At 45.0% G+C, this 22080-nt stretch overlaps 1 protein-coding gene across 6 annotated transcripts in view; it reads right to left on the bottom strand.

Annotated features, from left to right (window-relative positions):
* mcf2la (mcf.2 cell line derived transforming sequence-like a) overlaps positions 1 to 16429 on the bottom strand; it is a 418987-nt gene extending 402558 nt beyond the window's left edge. For 3 of the 6 annotated variants that reach the window (XM_068040152.1, XM_068040157.1, XM_068040158.1), the window contains exon 1: positions 16139 to 16428. The gene's annotated coding sequence lies outside the window, so the exon portion shown is untranslated. Of the gene's footprint in view, positions 1 to 14536; positions 14615 to 16138 lie in introns of all 6 variants that reach the window. The other 3 variants (XM_068040155.1, XM_068040156.1, XM_068040153.1) reach the window with 2 other exon arrangements.
* Between the last annotated feature and the right edge of the window lie 5651 nt (positions 16430 to 22080).

The following is a 22080-nucleotide window of genomic DNA, read 5'->3' as shown; positions in this document are numbered from 1 at the left end:
CGCCTTCTTGAACCGCTACAGTCCATCTGGTGTAGGTGCACCCACAATGCTGATAGGAAGGGAATTCCAGGATTTGATCCAGTGACAGTGAAGGAACAGTGATATCATTCCAAGTCAGTGTACGACTTGGAACAGAGCTTGCAGGTGGCGATATTCCTATGCATCTGCTGCCCTCGTCCTTGTAGCTGCTGGAGGTGGTGGATTTGGCAGGTGCTGTTGAAGCAGCCTTGGCAGGTTGCTGCAGTACACCTTGTAGATAGTACATGCTGCTGCAGTGGCAGAGGGAGTGAATGTTGAAGGCCATGGATGGGATGCTGATCAAACGGGCTGCTTTGTCCTGGATGGTGTCGAGCTTCTTGAGTGTTGTTAGAACTGCACCCATCCAGGCAAGTGGAGAGTATTCCATCACACTCCTAACTTGTGCCTTGTAGATGGTGGACAGGCTTTGGAGAGTCAGGTGGTGAGTTACCTGCTGCAGAATCCCCAATCTCTGACCTACACTTGCATGGTTGGTCCACTTAAGTTTCTGGTCAATTGTAACCCCAGGATGTTGATGGTGGGGGAATTCAGCAATAGTAATGTCATTGAATGTCAAGGGAGATGATTAGATTCTCTGTTGCTGGAAATGATCATTGATGCCACACAACGGCCAGGCAATGTTATTTGCTACTTATCAGCAGTATTGCTGCATGCGGACATGCACTGCTTCGGTATCTGAGGAGCTGTGAACAGTAGTGAACACTCTGCCATTTTTGACCTTATGATGGAGGGAAGGTTATTGAAGCAGCTGAAGATGGTTGGGCCTAAGACACTACCCACTACCCTGAGGAACTCCAGCAGCAATGTCCTGCAGCTTAGATGGCCTCCAGCAACCATAACCATCTTCTTTTGTGTAAAGTTTGACTCCACCCAGTGGAGTTTTCTCCCGATTCCTACTGACTCCAGTTTTACTAGGGCTTCTTGAAGGCACACTAAGTCAAATGCTGCCTTGATGTCAATGTCAGTCACTTTCTCAGCACCAATGGAATTCAGCTATTTTGTCCATGCTTGGACCAAGGCTGTAATGAGGTCTGGCAGGAGGTGATGTTCCCATGCTCAGGTTTCCCATCAAGCCACACACCATCCTGACTTGGAACTATAATCACTGTTCCTTCATGGTCACTGGGTCAAAATCCTAGAACTCCCATCCTAACAGCACTGTGGGTGTACCTACACCACATGGACTGCAGCAGTTCAAGGTGGTGGATCACCAAGATCAATTAGGGATGGACAATAAATGCTGGGCTAGCCAGCAACACCCACATCCCATGAAAGAATAAAAAAAAGCCAAGTGACCCTGGTAGAACCCAAACTGAGCGTCAGTGAGCAGGTTATGGCAGTGTAAGTGCCACTTTATAGCACTGTCGCTGTCACCTTCCATCACTTTGCTGATGATCAAGTGTAGACTGATGGGGCAGTAATTAGCTGAATTTGATTTGTCCTGCTTTTTATGGACAATTAGGGTGACGCAGTGGTTAGCACCGCAGCCTCACAGCTCCAGCGACCCGGGTTCAATTCTGGGTACTGCCTATGCGGAGTTTGCAAGTTCTCCCTGTGACTGCTTGGGTTTTCGCCGGGTGCTCCGGTTTCCTCCCACAGCCAAAGACTTGCAAGTTGATAGGTAAATTGGCCATTATAAATTGCCCCTAGTATAGGTAGGTGGTAGGAGAATGGTGGGGATGTGGTAGGAATATGGGATTAATGTAGGATTAGTATAAAATGGATGGTTGATAGTCGGCACAGGCTCAGTGGACCGAAGGGCCTGTTTCAGTGCTGTATCAATAAATAAATTTTCCACATTATTGATCAGATATCTGTGTTGTAGCTGTACCCAAACAGCTTGGCTAGTTGTGCGGCTAGTTCTGCAGCACAAGTCTTCAATACTACAACCAGTATGTTGTCAGGACCCGTAGCCTTTGCAGTATCCAGTGCCTTCAGCTGTTCCTCGACATCACTTTGAGTGAATTGAATTGTCTGAAGACTGACATCTATGATGTTGGGGATCTCAGGAGGAAGCAGAGATTGATCATCCACTTGGCACTTCTGACCGATGATTGCGAATGCTTCAGCCTTGTCTTTTGCGCTGACGTGCTAGGTTCCTCCATCATTGAGGATGGGGATGTTGTGGAGCCTCCTTCTCCGGATAGTTGTTTAATTGCCCACCAGCATTCACAACTGGATGTGGCAGCTTTGATCGGATCGGTTGGTTTTGAGGTTGCTTAGCTCGGTCTGTCACATGCTGCTTCCAGTGTTCAGCATGCATGTAGTCCTGTGTTGCTGCTTCACCAAGCTGACACCTCATTTTTAGGTATGCCTGGTGCTGCTCCTAGCATACTCTCCTGCAATGCTCCTTGAACCAGGGTTGATCCCCTGGCTTGATAGTAATGGTAGAGTGAGGGATATGCCTGGCTATGAGGTTAGATTGTGTTTGAATATAATTGTGCTGCTGTTGATGGCAGTGCCTCATGGTGCTACTAGATCTGTTCTGAATCTATCCTGTTTAGCATGGTGATAGTGCCACACAACACAATGGATGGTATTCTCAGTGCGAAGACAGGACGTCGTCTCCACAAGGACTGTGCGATGGTCACTCCTACCAATAGGGTCATGGGCAGATGCAACTACGACAGATAGATTGTTAGGGGTGAGTACAAGCAGCTTTTTACCCCCCTTGCGAGTTCTCTCACCACCTGCTGCAGGCCAATCCAGCAGCAATGTCCTTCAGGACTCAGCCAGCTTAGTCAGTAGTGGTACTACCGGGCCACTCTTGGTGATGGCCATTTAATTCCCCCACCCAGAGTATGTTCTGTTCTCTTGCTACACTCAGTGCTTCTTCCAAGTGGTGGTCAACATGGAGTACTGATTCATCAACTGAGGCAGGGCAGTAGGTGGCAATCAGCAGGAGGCTTCCTTGCCCATGTTTGACCTGATGCCATGAGATTGCGGCCCAGAGTCCATGTTGAGGACTCCCAGGACCATTCCCTCCCAATTGTATACCACTGTGCCACCACCTCTGGTGGGTCTGGCCTGCTGGTGACATCGGACATACCCAGGGATAGTGATGGAGGAGTCTGGGACATTGTTAGGAAGGTATGATTCAGTGAGTACCACCATGTCAGGCTTGACTGGTTTGTGGGACAGTTCTCCTAATTTTGGCACAATGTTAATAAGAAGGACTTTACAGGGTCTACTGGGCGGGGTGTGCCATTGTCATTTTCAGTGCCTGAGTTGATGCCGGGTGGTCTGTCCAGTTATATTCTTTTTCGACTTTCCTGTAGCCACTTGGGACAACGGAGAATCTTGCAATGCCATTTCAGAGGGCAGTTCAGAGTCAACCACATTGCTGTGCGTCTGCAGTCAGATGTAAGCCAGACCAGGTAATGAAATATTTCCTTCCCTATTAGGGCACGAGTGAACCAGATGGGTTTTAACGACAATCCGGTAGTTTCATGGTCACCATTACTGACACTGGCTTGTAGTTCCAGATTTGTTATTTAATTGAATTTAAATGCCACCAGCTGCTGTGATGGGATCGTACTCATGTCCCCAGATCTTTAGCTGGGGCCAGTTACCACTACACCACTGTGCCCTTAGATTTTAAGGAAGCATTTGACAAAGTAACACATAAAAGGCTGCTTAATAAAATTGCAGCTCATGGAATTGGAGGGTCAGTGTCCAACTGGATAAAAAAATTAGTTCAAGGAAAGAAAGCAAATCACAGTAAATGGTCGTTTTTCAGACTGGATGATGATAGTGATGTTCCCCAAGGGTTAGTGTTGGGACTACTGCTTTTCTGATATATAAACAAAGTGACTGCTGACAGCGCAGCCCAGCATCGACATCAGAGTGCTCCCAGCTTCACACATACTCAGAATGGACTCTTGCTGTCAGCATGGGGCTGAGCATGCACAGCCTACATCAGCACCCAGCTTGCCAAGACAAATTTGAGTATGCGCATGAAAATGTCATCACGTACTGCAACGTCTGCTCGCCCCCCGCATCACCTCTTCTCCACCTTCGGCCACTTGCTCCCTGCCTTGTCACTTCTCCCCCATCGGCTCTGCCACTGCTCCCCACTTCCTCCCGTGATTGACAACTCTCTTCCCCGCACAGGGGGGAGGGTGGCAGGGAGGAGAGAGACACACAGACCAGAAAGGCAGGGAGGGGAGGGAGACTACGAGCAGGAGCAAGCTGGGAGCAGAAGCAGGAGGGAGCGGGGAGCGAGTGGCCGGGGGAAAAAAAAAGTGTTGAGGCGGGGAGCAAGCGGTGAGCAGGCGGGTGCTGGAGGCAGTGGCGAAGAGCAGCGCAATGGCAGGAGGGAGCAGGATACTGTTGGGGGTGGGATGGAAGCAGCAATCGCAGCCACTGTGGGGATTTTGGTTTCTTTTGTTTCTGTGATAAATTGAGCAGCACCATCTTTACTACTGGCAGCAGACAGAAAATGTCAGTGACTTTTCAGTGCATGAAAATATTTCAAAATTTGCCAATTATACCAAACTTGGAGGTGTGGCAGACATGGAGGATGATACCAATCAACTGCAACAGGACTTAGATAGACTCACAGAATGGGCAGACAAGTGGCAAATTTAATTTAATACAGAGAAGTGTGTGAGGCGATGCATTTTGGGAGAAGGGATAGACTGATGCAACACAGACTTAATGGCACACTTTTAAAAAGAGTGTACAGGGACTGGGGGTTCATATGCATTGATCTTTGAAAGGTGGCAGGATATATTGGGAGTAGTTTGCAAAGCATATGGGATCTTGGGCTTCATAAATAGAGATACGAGTATAAAAGCAGGGAAGTTATGCTGTGCCTTTATAAAGCTCAAGTTAGGCCACAACTAGAGTACTGTATCCAGTTCTGGTCACCATACTTTAGGAAGGATGTGAGGGACCTGAGATTTACCAGAATGGTTCCAGGAATGGGGGATTTTAGCTACAAAAGATTAGGCTGAAAAAGCAGGGTTTGTCCTCTTTCGAGAAAAGGAAATTGAGGGGAAATTTAAGAGAGAGATGTACAAGATTATGACAGGTTTGATTTTGACAGATTTAGATAAAAGGACATAAAAAGACATTTCTGCCTACAAGGGTGGCAGAAGACGAGCAATGGTTTCAAAAAAAAAAAAAAAACTGGATGGGCACTTGAGGGAAATAAACTTGCAGGGCTATGGGGATAGAGTGGGGAATGGGACTGATTGGATTGCTCTACAGAGAGCTGGCTTGGACTCAATGGGCCAAATGACCTCCTTCTGAGATGTAATGACTATGACTCTTTAAGCCTCCTCACAAATAAGCTCATCTTACTCTATCAACATATTGCCCTCATGTACCATACCCAAACTTTCTTTGAAATGTTTCTATGCTCTTCACCTCAACCACTTCATGTGATAGTCAGTTCCACATTGTCACCACTCGAGTAAAAAAAAAAATCACAGAATTGTCACAGCACAGAAGAAGGTTGCCATTTGGCCCATCATGTTTGCGCTCGCTCTCAAGAGCAATTTGCCTAGCTCCACTCCCGCGCCTTCTCCCCATAGCCCTGCACATTCTTCCTTTTCAGAAAACAATTCCCTCTTGAATTCCTCGATTGAACCTGCCTCCATCACACCCTCAGGTAATGCATTCCAGATCCTAACCACTCGCTGCATGAAAAAGCTTTTCCTCATGCTGCCACTGCTTCTTTTGCCAATTATCTTAAATCTGTGCCCTCTTGTTCTTGATCCTTCCACCAATGGAACGGTTTTTCCTCCATTTACCCTGTCCAGGCCCCTATGATTTTGAACACCTCTATCTAACCTCCTCTCAACCTTCTCTTCTCTAAGAGAAAAAGAGTCCCAGCTTCTCCAATCTATCCACCTTACGGAGATTCCTCATCATTGGAACCATTCTTGGTAATCTTTTCTGCACCTTCTCGAATGCCTTTACATTTTTCATAAAGCGTGGGCCCAGAATGGGGCACAATACTCCTGTTGAGGCCAAACCAGTGTTTTATACAAGTTTAACATAACTTCTTTGCTTTTGTACTCTTCACCCATATTAATGAAGCTTAGGATGCTGTATGCTCTATTAACCATTCTATCAACCTGTCCTGCCATGTTCAGTGATTTATGCACAGATATAGCCAAGTCACTCTGCTCCTGCACCCACTTTAGAATTGTACCATTTTATATGCTCTGTGTTCTTCCTACTATAAACGAATCATGTCATGCTTGTCTGCACTAACTTTCATCTGCCACATGTCCGCCCATTCCACCAACCTGTCTATGTCCTTTTGAAATTCTCCACTAGCCTCCTCACAGTTCACAATGTTTCTAAGTTTTGGATCATCCACAAATTTTGAAATTGTACCCTGAATACCAAGGTCTAGGTCATTAATATACATCAAGAACGGCAAGGGTCCCAACACCAACCCTTGGGGAACTCCACTACAAACCTCCTCCAGTCTGAAAAACATCCATTAATCACTTTGCTGTTTCCTGTTGCTCAGCCAATTTCGTATCCATGTTTTTACTGTCCCTTTTATTCCATGAGCTATAACTTTGCTGTCAACAAGTCTATCGTGTGACACTTTATCAGATGTTTTTTGTAAGTCCACATACACCACATTAACAGTATTACCCTGATCAATCTTCTGTGTTACTTCATCAAAAAATTCCAGTTAAACACAATTTTCCCTTCACAAATCCTTGCTGGTTTTCCCTAATTAACTCTGCATTTGCCCAAGTGACTATTAATATTGTCCAGAATTATCATTTCTAAAGCTTCCCCACCAAAGTTAAACTGATTGGCCCGTAGTTGCTGGACTTATATTTACACACTTTTTTGAAAAAGGGTGTAAAATTTGCAATTCTCCAGGCGTCTCTTGAATTCTCTATAGAATAGTCACCAATAAATCCAATACTTATGACCCCTAGTTTTGGAAGATTCACAAGGATGATATCAGATCTGAGAGGGTATTACCTTCAGGAAAGACTAAACAGGCAGTGGCTCTTTTCTCTAGAAGAGAGAAGTCTGAGCGGGGACGTTGAAAATTATGAAGGGTTTTGATAGGGTAGGTGTTAAGATATGTCCCCTTTTATTCCATGAGCTATAACTTGTGTAAATAAATGCTTATGGGGGTGGACAAAGATTGGCTCCAGTTATATCCTTCACCAGCTGGCTTTCAGCAGTATCGCATCTAAATCATTTTTGTAACATTAACAAAACTGTGTACAGTACTCCAAGAGTGGTCAATATAAGTTTAACATAACTTCTCTGCTTTTGAATCTTCTTCCTCCAGAAATGACCTCCAGTGCTTAGTTTGCACTTTTTAATGGCTGTTTAACTTGCATTGCTACTTTTAATGATTTGTGAATCTGTACCCATAGATCTCTTTTCATATATTCCCAATTCAGACTCTTAGCCTCCCAGGAATATCTAGCCTTCTCATTCCTTCTATGAAAATGCAACACCTCACACTTATCTGCATTGAAATTATTTTGCCATTTACATGTCCATTCTGCAAATTTGGTAGGGTGTAGATGCTAACCATGCCAGGCTGAATGGATCAGCTGGTCCTTACCCATCTCTCTTTTTCATACATACATTTCTACATCCATTATTAGACATGACTTTTCCTGGTAGCATTTTCAAATATCACTTACTGTTTCAATTACAATTTTCAATTGTTTTAGGTTAAGTTAAGGGATTTTTGAATTTGTTTCCTTCGCACAAGGATTTGGGAATGAGTTACATTTAAGCACCATGTTTAGGAACAAACAGGTTTTTTTTAAAAAGCACTTGCAGCAGGCATTGAAAATGTAGATTAGAACCAGATGAGACAATTTTATGGTACAAGCAGATACAATGAGGGTAAATAGTCTTATCCCAGGCCCATTGAGCCAGGATGGCCACAATTCATTTTGAGAAGGTTGTGTTAGGGTGGGGAAAAAGAGAAATTGGACACGGAGACCAGAATGTATGATTAACCCACATCCGTTTGTTGCAATATAGGCAGCAAGAAAACTTTGTGCTGCCTGCTCATTTATGTGATTGCAGGGTGAAGCCAGTGCTTCAGAAGCATGTTGAGTGCTTGCCTAAATAGGGGGCATAAAATCTTGAGATTCTAGCACGAGTTCAAGCCGGTTTGCGCTAATTAAAGTGAGCCTCCACCTCTTAAAAGGGGAGGTGCATTTTGGCTATAGCAGATGCTGGAATTCATTGCAGAATAACTTTGACCTGGGAAAGACACAAGAGTGGCACAGCATAGCACAGACTTACCTGGCAGGGGAGAAACCATGATCAGTGGCCTTTGATCCGGTCCTGGGTATTTTTTGAGCAAAATGGCTATAACCAATTCTAGAGCTTCAGGCCAGGGAGTGCGCAACACTGTTCGAGTGGCTGTGAAGGATAAGGAAGGAGGTGCACCGGTTGACCGTACCTTCTTCATCAAGAGAATCCTCATTGATTGCTGCGGATTCCAAGCTACAGATATCTTCTGCCTGCAGGACTTCCCCAGCAGTGGATATTTCAACATGACTTTTAAGAACGTGGCAGGATGCATCAAGTTCCTGAAGATTTCCTTCTTGAACACCAAGACGCCGCTGTCCATTCTCAGTGGATCCGCTCTTCACGCTGCTGTCACAACGTGACCGGGTGGTGAATATTCACTTCTACAACCCCCATGTTTCTGTCGCGGATGTACTCACCTTCCTAGCCAGGTACATCGAGGTGGTCGGCAGCAGCACTGATGTCAGGGACCCGTTTGGGATTTGGACAAGTAAGCGGCAGGTCAAGGTGACCATGAAGGTCGATGCCAACGGAGCCATCATCCACCCTCCCTCCAGCTTCGCTATCGGCGGGGGGGGGGGGTGGGGGAAAGTCGAAGCTTCTTAGTCTATGCGGGGTAACTCAGAGTTCGTCGCACCTGTGGCAACTCTGGTCACGTGGCAGCTAACTGCAGTAGTCGTCTGCAAGACCTGCAGGAAGGAAGGCCATCAGACCAAGGACTGTAAGCAGAGTAAGTGTTGCAACCTGTGCAGTGAGGCAGACCGCCTCTACAAAACCTGCCCCAAACGTTGCCTCAGCTATGCTCAGGCGGCAAGGCCCAAGGAAAGGCCGGGAGAAGGAACAACGAATGTGTCTGGTGCTGGGAAGGAGACAAGCAACCCTCTCCGCAGCAAGGAAAGTCTACCTGAGAAGGAGAAGAAAGGGGAGGCAGATGAAACCAGCGACCCACATCTACCCTGTGCCCGGAAACCCCTCCTCTACAGACAGAATCAATGGAGGAGAAGGCAGCTGATGGACAAACAAGTCAGTGGAAAGTGGTACAAAAAGAAAACCACAAAGAAAAATCTGCCTAAAGTGGAACAGGTCACCACCCAAACCAGTGGCAAGAGGAGGCTACCGTCTGAGACAGACTACAGCAGCTCCTCTTCCGACACTTCCTCGTTTAGTGAACGACGGCACCTACAAAAGCAGCAGCAAAACTCAAAAGGAGCTGGAAGATGAAGCCCCCCCAGCCCCCGGCACTGAAAGTTGTGATGGGCCCAGCGTGCCCCAAACCCTTGCGACATGCCCAGCGCATCCCAGCTCCAGGACACCGAGAGCAACAACATGTCAGGCGCACTCCAGCTCCAGGAAGCCAGGAGCAGTGATATTTGCGAGGAGGAAACAGCAGAGGACAGCCCAATCCTTGCTGTCTACAAGACCCCCCAGATGTCACCCCAGTGGAACAAATCCTGCATGAGAAACCAGGAGGGGTTTCTGAGCCCAACAAACGTGAAACAGCTTGTGTACACCACGGATATGCAGGAACATACCAAAGGACTGGGTCTAGCAAGAACAAATGGTGTGGGAAGCAACAACTAACTTAAAAATGGGTATAAGGATTGTTTCAATTAATGTGCGTAACATTAAATCCTCTACGCTATGTGTGCCAACCTTGGACTACCTGACCAAGGTCAAAACCTAGAGCCTTGGTGAGTTGCTGCAGTGCTTCTTGTATACAGCATGTACCATATACAAGATGCACTACAGCTCCAAGGCTACTTCGACAGCATCTTCCAAACCCACAACCTCTACCAACTAGAAGGGCAGCAGAAGCATGGGAACACCACCACCTGCAAATTCCCCTCCAAGCCACACACCATTCTGACTAGGAACTATATAGCAGTTCCTTCACTGTCACTGTCAAATGCCACATTCCACTAACTGCACTGTCGTCACACAATGGTCAATGCACCACAGCCCTACTCACCTACCAGCATTCACAACTCATATCTCACATTCATAACTTCACCGCACCCTCACACCATTAGCACTGCTGCAAGCCTCATACCCACATATCACACCTTACACACACTGCCAGCTATTCAACCATGTCAAGCACATCACTCAAACACACTGGGGAATTTTAAGTATAAAAGGCAAAGCAAGGCTGGGTCGTTTGGGTGTTTAAAGTGGTGAAAGTCAGAATTCTGACACCAACCCACCTTCAACCCTCTCACTTCCAGTTTTAATGGAGGCAGGACAGGTGGCAGGTGACCAACCCACCCCAAGAAGGCAGGGGTTGGCACTTTAAATACTGTAAGAGGCTGCATTATACAACTTTTTGAATTTAAATATGGACGGTCGGATTTCCCAATCATTGGGAAACCCGGCAGCTAAACCCAGCCAAGGACTGTCAGTTCTAGGAGGTAAGTGCCTTTCCACTTAACTGCTGTACCCAGCTTGCATGCCTAGGCAATCCCCATGTTTGGGCACCCGCACTCAGACATTCCAGACAAGGCCTCCCGCCTCCCCCCGCAGTGCCGTAGGCCTCCAAGCTCCTCCCATCACCCCCAGGCCTCCAATTTCCTCCCCTCCACCTCACCCCAGCCTGGCCTCTTTGCCCTCCAACCTCCCTTACACCGAGGCCTCCGACCACCCTCCCACTGGGACCTCCGAATTCCCCCACCCCCCCTACATCTAACTCTACCTTGGGATTAGCACCATCCTTCCCCCACCCCCAGGGCATGGACCTACCATGGACAACCTCCTCTAGACTGCTCACCAATCACGTTCACCTCCGAGTGGGGAACCTGTCAGTGACATCTCACATACAGGTTGGAGTTAAAATTCCACAGCATGAAGAGGAATCCCAACTTCTGGGTGAGGGACATGTCAGGTAAATTAAAATCCGGACCACTACCACACTGATACATTTTCCTTCCTCTTACAGGAAGAGGTCACACATAACCAAAAGCAGCAGCACCTAAACAGATGGGAGACAGGCACAGCTGCATGTCCTCGCCCTGATGGAGATGATGCTCACCATCATTGGAGTGGCCATGACTGAGGCAGTAGCGAGGCTGACAAATCCTCTTCTTCACATCCCACAATCTCTTGATTCCCAAGCAGTTGATGATTTAGGCATCTAGTCATTGCTTTCTCCCTCTTCCCTCACCACAACCCTACTGCTGTGTCTTTATCCTTTCTGATATTCAAGCACTGTCACTTGGCCAGGCAGTGGTGCAGCAGTGCAAACTGCAATAGGAAGAGGAGATGATGAAACACTGTCCCTCAATTCCACATCAGTAGTGACCAGCTCAGATACTGGCGTTGAATACTTTAGAGGGGAGCAGAGAGGCAGGATCTGCGCTTGGTGAGTTATCAGGCACGAGTAGCCTGCAGCCAGGCCTGGGGAAGGGGTCACACAGATCCTGGTTCCACAGAGGACAAGGTCACACACATGTTCTGCTGCGGAGGATTCAGATGTAAAGGAAAAGGCTGATGGGTATGCACAATTAAATATTTGGCACAGGGCAGGCCTGCCAGAAAGCCTATCAAGCAACATGGAGGAGTCCAGCACTGAGTTGGGGTAGGGCTTTGTGCAAAGTTTGTGACCTAGCTTTTCCAGTGTGGAACTCCATGAGAATGCTTGCAGATCTAGCAACTCAAAACTGGGTATCCATGAGACACTGTGGACCGTCAGCAGCAGAATTGTAGCCAACTACAATCTGTAACCTCACGGCTTGGCATAATCACTGACTCAACCGTTGCCATCAAGCCAGAGGACCAACCGTGGTTCAATAAAAAGAGTGTTGGAGAGTATGCCAGGAGCAGCACAAGGCATACCTAAAAATGAGGTGCCAGTCTGATGAAGCTATGACAGAACTACATGCATGCTAAACAGCAGCACGTGTTAGACAGAGCAAAATGATCCCACAACCAACAGATCAGATCAAAGCTCTGCAGTCCTGGCATAGTTGTGAATGGTGATGGACAATTAAGCAACTAACCAGTGGAGGTGGCTCCAAAAACATCCCCATTCTCAATAATGGGGAGCCTAGCACATCAGTGCAAAAGACAAGGCTAAAGCATTTGCAACCATCTTCAGCCAGAGGTGCTGAGTGGATTATCCATCTCTGTCTCCTTGAGGTCTCCACCATCATAGATGCCGTCTTAAGACGATTCGATTCATTTCACGTGATGTCAAAGAACAACTGAAGACACTAAATTCGGTAAAGGCTATTGGTCCTGACAACATCCCAGCTGTGGTACTGAAGACCTGTTCCAGTACAGCCACAACACAGGCATTTACCCAACAATATGGAAAATTGCCCAGGTAGGTCCTGTACAGAAAAAGCAGGACATATCCAATCCAGCCAATTACTGACCCAATAGTCTACTCTCATTCATCAAAGTGATTGAAGGGGTCATCGACAGTGCTATCAAGTGGCACTTAGTCAGCAACAGTCTGCTCAGTTTGAATTCCACCAGGGCCACTCAGCTCCAGACCTCATTACAGCCTTGGTCAAACATGGACAAAAAAGCTCAATTCAAGAGGTGAGTGATTGCCCTCGACATCAAGGTAGGACTTGACTGAGTGAGACATCAATGAGCCCTAGTAAAATTGAAGTCAATGGGAATCAGGGGGAAAAGCACTCCACTGGTTGGAGTCATACCTAGCAAAAAGGAAGATGGTTGTGGTTGTTGGAGGTCAATCATCTCAGCTGCAGGAGATCACTGCAGGAGTTCTTCAGGGTAGTGTCCTAGGCCCAACCATCTTCAGCTGCTTCATCAATGACATTCCCTCCAACATAATGCCAGAAATAGGGATGTCCGCTGATGATTGCACAATAGTCAGTACCACTCGCAACTCCTCAGATAGTGAAGCAGTCTGTGCCAGCATGCAGCAAGACCTGGACAACAATCAGGCTCGGGCTGTTCAGTGGCAGCTGACATATGTGCCACACAAGTGCCAGGCAATGACCATCTCAAACAAGAGAATCTAACCAACTCCCCTTGACATTCAACAGCATTGTCATTGACCAGAAACTTAACTGTACTAGCCATATAAATACTGTGACCACAGGAGTAGCTCAAAGGCAGGGAATTCTGCGGTGAGTAACTCATGTCCTGACTCCCCAAAGCCTGACCACCATCTACAAGGCACAAGTCAAGAGTGTGATGGAATACTTTCCACTTGCCTGGATGGGTGCAGTTGGGTAGGCGGTGGCATAGTGGTATTGTCACTGGACTGGAAGCAACTGGGCTGAGCAGAAGCCTTGAAGTCAGAACAAAGGCCTTCACCACATGCAACATCACTTCCTGCAAACTTCACCGACTTTAAATATTATAAACCACCAAACACTTCTACAAACTCAGCAAGAGACAGTCGAAATCAATCAGCAAATCACCCAGAAGGTAGTTGATGGTCCCTTGCTGGTGGTGCAGTCCCATACAGGTCACACCAGAAGTGCACATAAGGCATGGATGTTATCTTGCTCCCAAAACAGCGCCCATAGCACCAAATCACAGGCGCTATGGAGCCAAATTTTGTGGCCTAAGTGTTTTATTTAAGCCCGCATTCTGGGGGGGGGGGGGGGGGCCTGGGGGGGTTGGAGAAAGAGGTAACAGGTTTTACTGACAAGGCTATACTTTCAGGGATCCTTTCTATATTTTGTAATTTGAAAAATGTGTCCTAAAGTGTCTGAACGGGGAAAGAAGCTAGAGAGATAGCCATCCCACTGCCTACAAACCCAGAGAAAAGGACAGTGAGACAGTCACCCATCATGATCTGGGGAGCAAGTCTGGTCTCATAAAGGGAATTGCCAATCTCAAGCCCAGGGCTGGCCACGATCAGAAGCCAACCAAGAAAAAGTTAAGCTCACCTGCTAATAGTGAGAGTGGCATGTATTTTATTATTAATCTTGTTGAGCGTTCTGTAGTTAGATGAATGTAGGTAAGATTATAATTATATGATAGCAAGTGAATGTACAGGATATCTATAAAACAAAGCAGCTCGATGATTTATATCTGGCTTTATCATACTAAAGGCTTTCACTCCACCTTCAGAAAGACTAGAAAATGCACATCTGAGCACATGTGAAATACATAGCATCCAGTTCTGTTCCCAAGTTATGCTTTTCCCCAGGGTTATGCATCATATAATTAGAGATTGAGCAGTACAGACATGCTCCTGAGCATAAGACAGTTGCACTATTTATGGGTGTGATCAGCACTGATGTACCTGAGATTGTGGCCTGCAGTTTCCACCTGACTGCAATCTTTTCCTCGGTGCACTTCCACTTCGCCAATATTGGCGTAACTAGTGCAAAAGATCGTGAAATTTTAAGTGCAAAATGCATTCAGCGCAATTGAGTTTCTGCAATCTTTTGCGCTAGTTTTAAAAACATTGTGCTATAACTGACCCTGCCTACAAAACTGACCACTGAACTAATCACCACTGGGATTTTTGTTAATTGCATCCAGTTGCAGGCCTTCGATGAGGCTTTAAAAATTAAGCTGGAATTTTGAAGTAAAGCGTGGCTACCCGACCCTAACCCAACCAGACCCAATGACATATGTCAGGTTCAGGTCGGGTCGGGCTGGACGTGAACAGTGCTGCCTTGCTCCAGGAAGCAATCTTCAAATGAACATTCAGGATGTCAAGGCAGGAAATGTGCAGTCCAAACTCCATACTCTGCAGTAAAGCCTGGCTACCCGACCAAACCTGACTACATGTGTCGGGTTCAGGTCAGGCATTTAAAAAAATTAAAGTACTCGGGCCCGGTTCGGGTTGGCTGTTGTCAGGTCGGGTTTTAATTTTATACCCAAACCGGGCTTTACTTTAAGGCACAAGGACATTAATAGACATGTTTTAAAAAGGGGCTTGAAATAAATGTTTATTTAAAATTTACCAAGAAACTCACTACGGTAAAGCAATAAAACCTGAAAATAGTTTTGTATTTTTAAGTCATTTTCAGTCATTTAAAATCAGGTTACTCAGAGGTGAATGGTCACTGATTTGTTTTTTTGCAATGTTCCATTTTCAACTGCATTAATCAAACTTTACCAAGTTATTACTCTTTCAAAAGATGAAGGTACATTTTTAGAGCAATTTTTTTTTAAAATTACGTTTTAAAATCCTGCCATTTTTTCTGGTTCATGGCAGACTTTACATTTGTCATTAAGCAAATAAGTCTGAGCCCAAAGCAGAAACTCTACCCCCAAGGATTATATCTAAGGGAGACTCAAAACTTGTAACACAGGTAATACTTTCAATAATAGCAGACTGTCCAAATGCTGCTTTCAGGTTACAAGAAAGACAGTCCCCTCCCAGATCCGATTTATTTGTCCCTATTCAAAGTCTAACTGGTCAGGCCATTTATGAACCGTGACTACAAAAACGTCACACAAGCCAAAATACTTTCCTAATTCTCCAGGAAACAGCTGGGAGATGGTGGTTAAATATATACACACACACACACAGAAAGCACATCACATCCTGAGCTGATCATGTGATACTTCAATTTTCCTCATTTAATATAAAAGCTAGAAATTTGGAAACATTAATGCAATTTCTATATATTAAGACAATAGCTTTGATTATTAATTTGTATTTCTAAATGACCTTTTGTACCTTTTTAATACAGATGGACATGATTCGTCGCACTATCAGCGATCTTTGGAAATTGGCAGAAGCGATCAACAGAGGAAAATTACCCTACTGTCAGGGATGCAATTACAGGATTGATAAGGTCATTACTTACTTTGTGATTTTTAACTCCAGTTTTAGTGAGCGAACAGAACCATACCTCCACCAGACAAAGTTAAACCTGTGATTACTGACCTTTGAAGCACCATCAGTTCCTGCGATACTTAACACCAGCAGTTATTCTATCTCAGTGTAACAGAGAGAGAAGCTGCTCCTCCAAAACACACCTGTCATTTTCTTCAGATGCGGCCACATTTCAGTAATATTCTTAAACACGGAAATTGGAATACTGCTCATTGTGGCAACATCACAAGATAAACTGCCGATCTAGGAGTGTGGCGACGCATCCCATCATTGAGCCTATATGCGGATAGCAACCAGACCGATGTCTCACCCTCTATAACACTTAAGAGGATGTTGCACAAAACACGGAGCAGCGTCCGGGTAGGATCTCTCAGGGCTTGTCTGAAAGCGGCGGAATTTCACACATAATTATGAGAGTCCGCTGATATATGTTAGCAGCTAATAATTTAACAAGCCAAATGTGCTCACAATTTCAAGACTTTAAGGATAATATTAAGTAATAAAATAAACAGATAAAAGACAGTGTGCATTTTTGCCGATAGTTTGAAACCTCCTGAAGGGCCCCTTACAGGCAGATTTAATAGAGTCAGGTGATACTGTTCTGCCTGAATAGAGTAACAGCCAATGTGTCTTCCAATTGTGAATTCAAACGCCGTCACCTTCTAGTAAGGTACAACCTGAAATCCATTGCTAAGACCTCAAAAGAAACTAACCAGACCAGTAGAACTGAAAATATTAAACAGCCCTATCAATTTCCTTATGATCAGCCTGTATTTCTTGCATTCTTTTTAGATTGGGGGATAGAATGACAGCAGTTTTTACACTATCAGCCTGTAAAACTCTGTTTTAGCATAAAATGAGAATTTTGCAAAATAATACATGGAACCTAATCATGCAACATACTGCAAATAAAATAAAGGTATGAAACTGAACATTATTCATTACCATAGCTACGTTTTCCTACATTGCAATAGTTACCACACTTCCAAAAGTATTTCATTAGCTATAAAATGTTTTGGGATGTCCTGAAATTATGAAATGTGCTGTATAAATACAAGTTTTATTTTTTTCTTTGTTTTTTCTTCCTTCTTTCTTTTACCCTTCCGAAGAAGGGTCACTGACCCGAAACGTTAACTCTGCTTCTCTTTCCACAGATGCTGCCAGACCTGCTGAGTGAATCCAGCATTTCTTGTTTTTGTTTCAGATTTCCAGCATCCGCAGTATTTTGCTTTTATTCTTTTATCATTCTTGTGTTCAAGACTGAAACATAGAAACTAGGAGCAGAAGTAGGCCATTCGGCCCTTCGAGCCTGCTCCACCATTCATTATGATCATGGCTGATCATCCAACTCAGTAACCTGTTCCCGCTTTCCCCCCATATCCTTTGATCCCTTTAGGCCCAAGAGCTATATCGAACTCCTTCTCGAAAACATACAATGTTTTGGCTTCAACTGCTTTCTGTGGTAGCGAATGTCAGAGGCTCACCACTCTCTGGGTGAAGAAATTTCTCCTCATCTCAGTCCTGAAAGGTTTACCCCGTATCCTTAGACTATGACCCCTGGTTCTGGACTCCCCCACCATCGGGAACATCCTTCCTGCATCTACCCTGTCAAGTCCTGTTAGAATTTTATAGGTTCCTATGAGATCCCCCTCACTCTCCTGAACTCCAATGAATATAATCCTAACCAACTCAGTCTCTCCTCATATGTCAGTCCCGCCATCCCAGGAATCAGTATGGTAAACCAGTATGGGCAGCACAGTGGCGCAGTGGTTAGCACCGCAGCCTCACAGCTCCAGGGACCCGGGTTCGATTCTGGGTACTGCCTGTGTGGAGTTTGCAAGTTCTCCCTGTGTCTGCGTGGGTTTTCGCCGGGTGCTCCGGTTTCCTCCCACATCCAAAGACTTGCAGGTGATAGGTAAATTGGCCATTGTAAATTGCCCCTAGTGTAGGGAGGTGATAGGGAATATGGGATTACTGTAGGGTTAGTATAAATGGGTGGCTGTTGGTCAGCACAGACTCGGTGGGCCGAAGGGCCTGTTTCAGTGCTATATCTCTAAATAAAATTAAAATAAATAAACCTCCGCTGCACTCCCTCTATAGCAAGAACATCCTTCCCCAGATAAGGAGACCAAAACTGCACACAAATTCCAGGTGTGGCCTCACCAAGGCCCTGTATAATTGCAGCACGACATCCTTGCTCCTGTACTCGAATCCTCTCGCTAAGAAGGCCAACATACCATTTGTCATTTTTACCACCTTTTGCACCTGCATGCTTACCGTCAGCGACTGGTGTACGAGAACACCCAGGTCTCATTGCATATTTCCCTCTCTCAGTTTCTAGCCGTTCAGATAATAATTTGCCTTCCTGTTTTTGCTACCAAAGTGGATAACCTCACATTTATCCACATTATACAGCATCTGCCATGCATTAGCCCAATCACTCAACTTGTCCAAATCACCCTGAAGCCTCTCTGCATCCTCCTCACAACTCACCCTCCCACCCAGTTTTGTGTCATCTGCAAATTTGGAGATATTACATTTAGTTCCTTCATCTAAATCATTAATATATATTTTGAATAACTGGGGTCCTAGCACCGATCCCTGCAGTACCCCACTAGTCACTGCCTGCCATTCGGAAAAAGACCCGTTTATTCCTACTCTTTGTTTCCTGTCTGCCAACCAATTTTCTATCCATCGCAATACACTACCCCATATCCCATGCGCTTTTATTTTAAATGCTAACCTCTTATGTGGGACTTTGTCGAAAGCCTTATGAAAGTCCAAATAAACCACATCCACTGGCTCCCCATCATCAACTCTACTAGTTACATCCTCGAAGAATTCTCGTACATTTGTCAAACATGATTTCCCTTTCGTAAATCTATGCTGACTCTGTCCGATTCTACCACTGTTCTCCAAGTGCTCTGCTATAAAATCTTTGATAATGGACTCTAAAATTTTCCCCACTACCGACATCAAGCTGACTGGTCTATAATTCCCTGCTTTCTCTCTACCTCCCTTTTTAAATAGTGGGGTTACATTAGCTACCCTCCAATCTGTAGGAACTGTTCCAGAGTCTATAGAATCTTGGAAGATGACCACCAATGCATTCACTATTTCTAGGGCCACTTCCTTAAGTACTCTGGGATGTAAATTATCAGGCCCTGGGGATTTATTGGCCTTCAGTCCCATCAATTTCCCCAACACCATTTCTCTACTAATACTGATTTCCTTCAGTTCCTCTCTCTCACTAAACCCTGTATTCCCCAACACTTCTGGTATGATAGTTGTGTCCTCCTTTGTGAAGACGGAACCAAAGTATGCATTTAGTTGGTCAGCTATTTCTTTGTTCCCCATAATAAATTCCCCTGTTTCTGACTGTAAGGGACCTACATTTCTTTTCACCAATCTTCTTCTCTTCACATACCTATAGGAACTTTTACAGTCAGTTTTTATGTTCCCTGCAAGCTTGCTCTTGTACTCTATTTTCCCCTTCTTAATCAATCCCTTGGTCCTCCTTTGCTGAATTCCAAACTGCTCCCAATCCTCCGGTCTGTTGTTCTTTCTGGCGAATTTATATACCTCTTCCTTGGATCTAATGCTATTTCTAATTTCCCTTGTAAGCCATGGTTTGGCTACCTTTCCCATTTTACTTTTGTGCCAGAAAGGGATAAACAATTGTTGCAGTTCATCCATGCGCTCTTTGAATGTTTGACATTGCCTATCCACCATCATCCCTTTAAGTTACATTTCCCAATCCATCATAGCCAACTCGCGCCTCATACCTTCGTAGTTTCCTTTATTAAGATTCTGGGCCCTAGTCTCAGAATCAACTATGTCACTCTCCATCTCAATGAAGAATTCTATCATATTAGGGTCTCGCACAACTAGATTGTCAATTATTCCTCTCTCATTACACAATATCCAGTCTAGGATGTCCTGGTGTGATCCTGGAAGGATGGTGTGATTCATGGTGGATTTAAATAATGGAATTGCCAAAACGCTGCTAGAAGCAATAATCAGCTGCTGCGCCCAGTAGTACAGTCTTTGCCCTGACCATATGAAGGAACAAAAATTACTTAGTTGGTGCTTGCATTTTCCCAATTTCTTGAAAAGGCTGAAACTGCTTTGATGGCTTGCAAAGAGCAGAAAGAAGACCAGACTATTGAGTCTACAGACCTTAAATAAAACATGGCCATCTCTGATAACTATCTACTTTGCATTTGAATTTCTACCTTTGGAGATAGTGGCCAAAAGCATCACTTTCTACTGAAGATCCAGCCTCCAACGAGGCAACAATCTCAGCGTCAGATGGTCGCTGACTTCTGAGTTGTGGCTGAGAATGAATCCGATCTCGCTCATCTGGGGCCTCTTGCAATGACCTACTGAAGTGTGTAGGGTTGGTGGGACGGCCCGTTATTTAAATACCTGTGCCATTTGCCCACAGCACTAGAGGCGTGCACACACCCGACAGATGGGAAAGCCCAGTGCCTGCTGCTCTCTGGGGGTTGGGATTAAGATCAAATAAAAGCGATTGGAAAAACCAACAGCTTTCTTGGGGGACCGGCTGTGACCCAGAACCAAAGCTCCAAGATGGGCCAAACTTTGAGCAAAGAACCAAGTTATCCAGTTGTGTAACTGTTATATTATTTTCAGACTTCTGTACCAGACAGGATACAGAGAGTAGGATAATGGACAGGTATTCGAACTGGCAGGATGTGACTAGCGGTGTCTCTCAAGGATCTGTGTTGGGCCTCAACTATTCACTATATTTATTGTTCTGATGAAGGGTCACTGACCTGAAATGTTAACTCTGCTTCTCTCTCCACAGATGCTGCCAGACCTGCTGAGTATTTCCAGCATTTCTTGTTTTTATTACACGATATTTATGAATGACTTAAGAAAGTGGAATAAAAAGCCTCATATCCAAACTTGCTGATGACAAAGATAGGCAGCACTGTAAGCAGTGTAGATGGAAGCGTACAATTACAAAGATATTAATAGATTAAGCAAAACTGTGGCAAATGGATTTCAATATAGGCAAGTGTAAGGTCATCTGCTTTGAACATAAAAAGGATAGAACAGAGTACTTTCTAAATGGTGAAAAGCTGGAAGCAGTGGGGACTCAAAAGAGACTGAGAAGTCAATGTACATAGATCATTAAAATGTCACAAAGAGGTACAAAAAGTAATCAAAAAGACGAATGGAATGCTGGTCTTTATATCTAGTGTACTAGAATACAATGGGGTAGACATCATGCTACAGGTATACAAAGCCCTGGTTGCACCATATCTGGAGTACAGTGAGCAGTTCTGAGCACCACACCTCAGGGAGGATATATTGGCCTCGGGTGGAGTGCAGCGTACATTTACCAGAATGATACCTGGAGTCCACGGGTTAAATGACGAGGAGAAATTACACAAACTAGGATTGTATTCCTTGGAACTAAGAAGATTAATGAATGATATAATTGAAGTTTTTAAGATATTAAGGGGCCCAAAAACCTGGAATAGTGGCGCAGCAGCTGATAATTTAAATAGCTGTTTTGTAGTACAGAACTTGAGTATTGCCGAAAATAGAGACAATTTGTCGAAGCTGTTTGTCTTGCACCCGTCAGGACAATTCGCATAAATACCAATGTCAGGGAAAGCAACAACTTTATACTGTATGGGAAGAGAGTGCTGATTGGTTGGCAAGTGAACTCTGATTAGTCGAGGCATTGCCATGGAACATGCACCAGTTAAAGGTGACTGACAGCTAACTGTCAAACTTTGTTTGAAATTTAAACCTGGCAGCTTGACTCTGATTGGTCAAGGCATTGCCCTAAGCAATGAACCAGCAAATGGCTGTCACTTATTTTGTTTAGCTGAAACAGGCGCAATGTGTGTACATGTTCTTTCTGACTGCAAAGAACAGGGCCATGTGTATTACTATATGTAGCTTTCAGTACATGCAAAGGCGCCAAACTGTGAGCTCTACTAATAATCTTAAAT

This window comes from Heterodontus francisci, chromosome 10 (genome assembly GCF_036365525.1).
Source record: "Heterodontus francisci isolate sHetFra1 chromosome 10, sHetFra1.hap1, whole genome shotgun sequence".
NCBI classification, from domain to species: Eukaryota; Metazoa; Chordata; class Chondrichthyes; order Heterodontiformes; family Heterodontidae; genus Heterodontus; species Heterodontus francisci.
The sequence above is the reverse complement of the archived record's forward strand: the minus strand, read 5'-3'. Positions and strand labels throughout refer to the sequence as shown.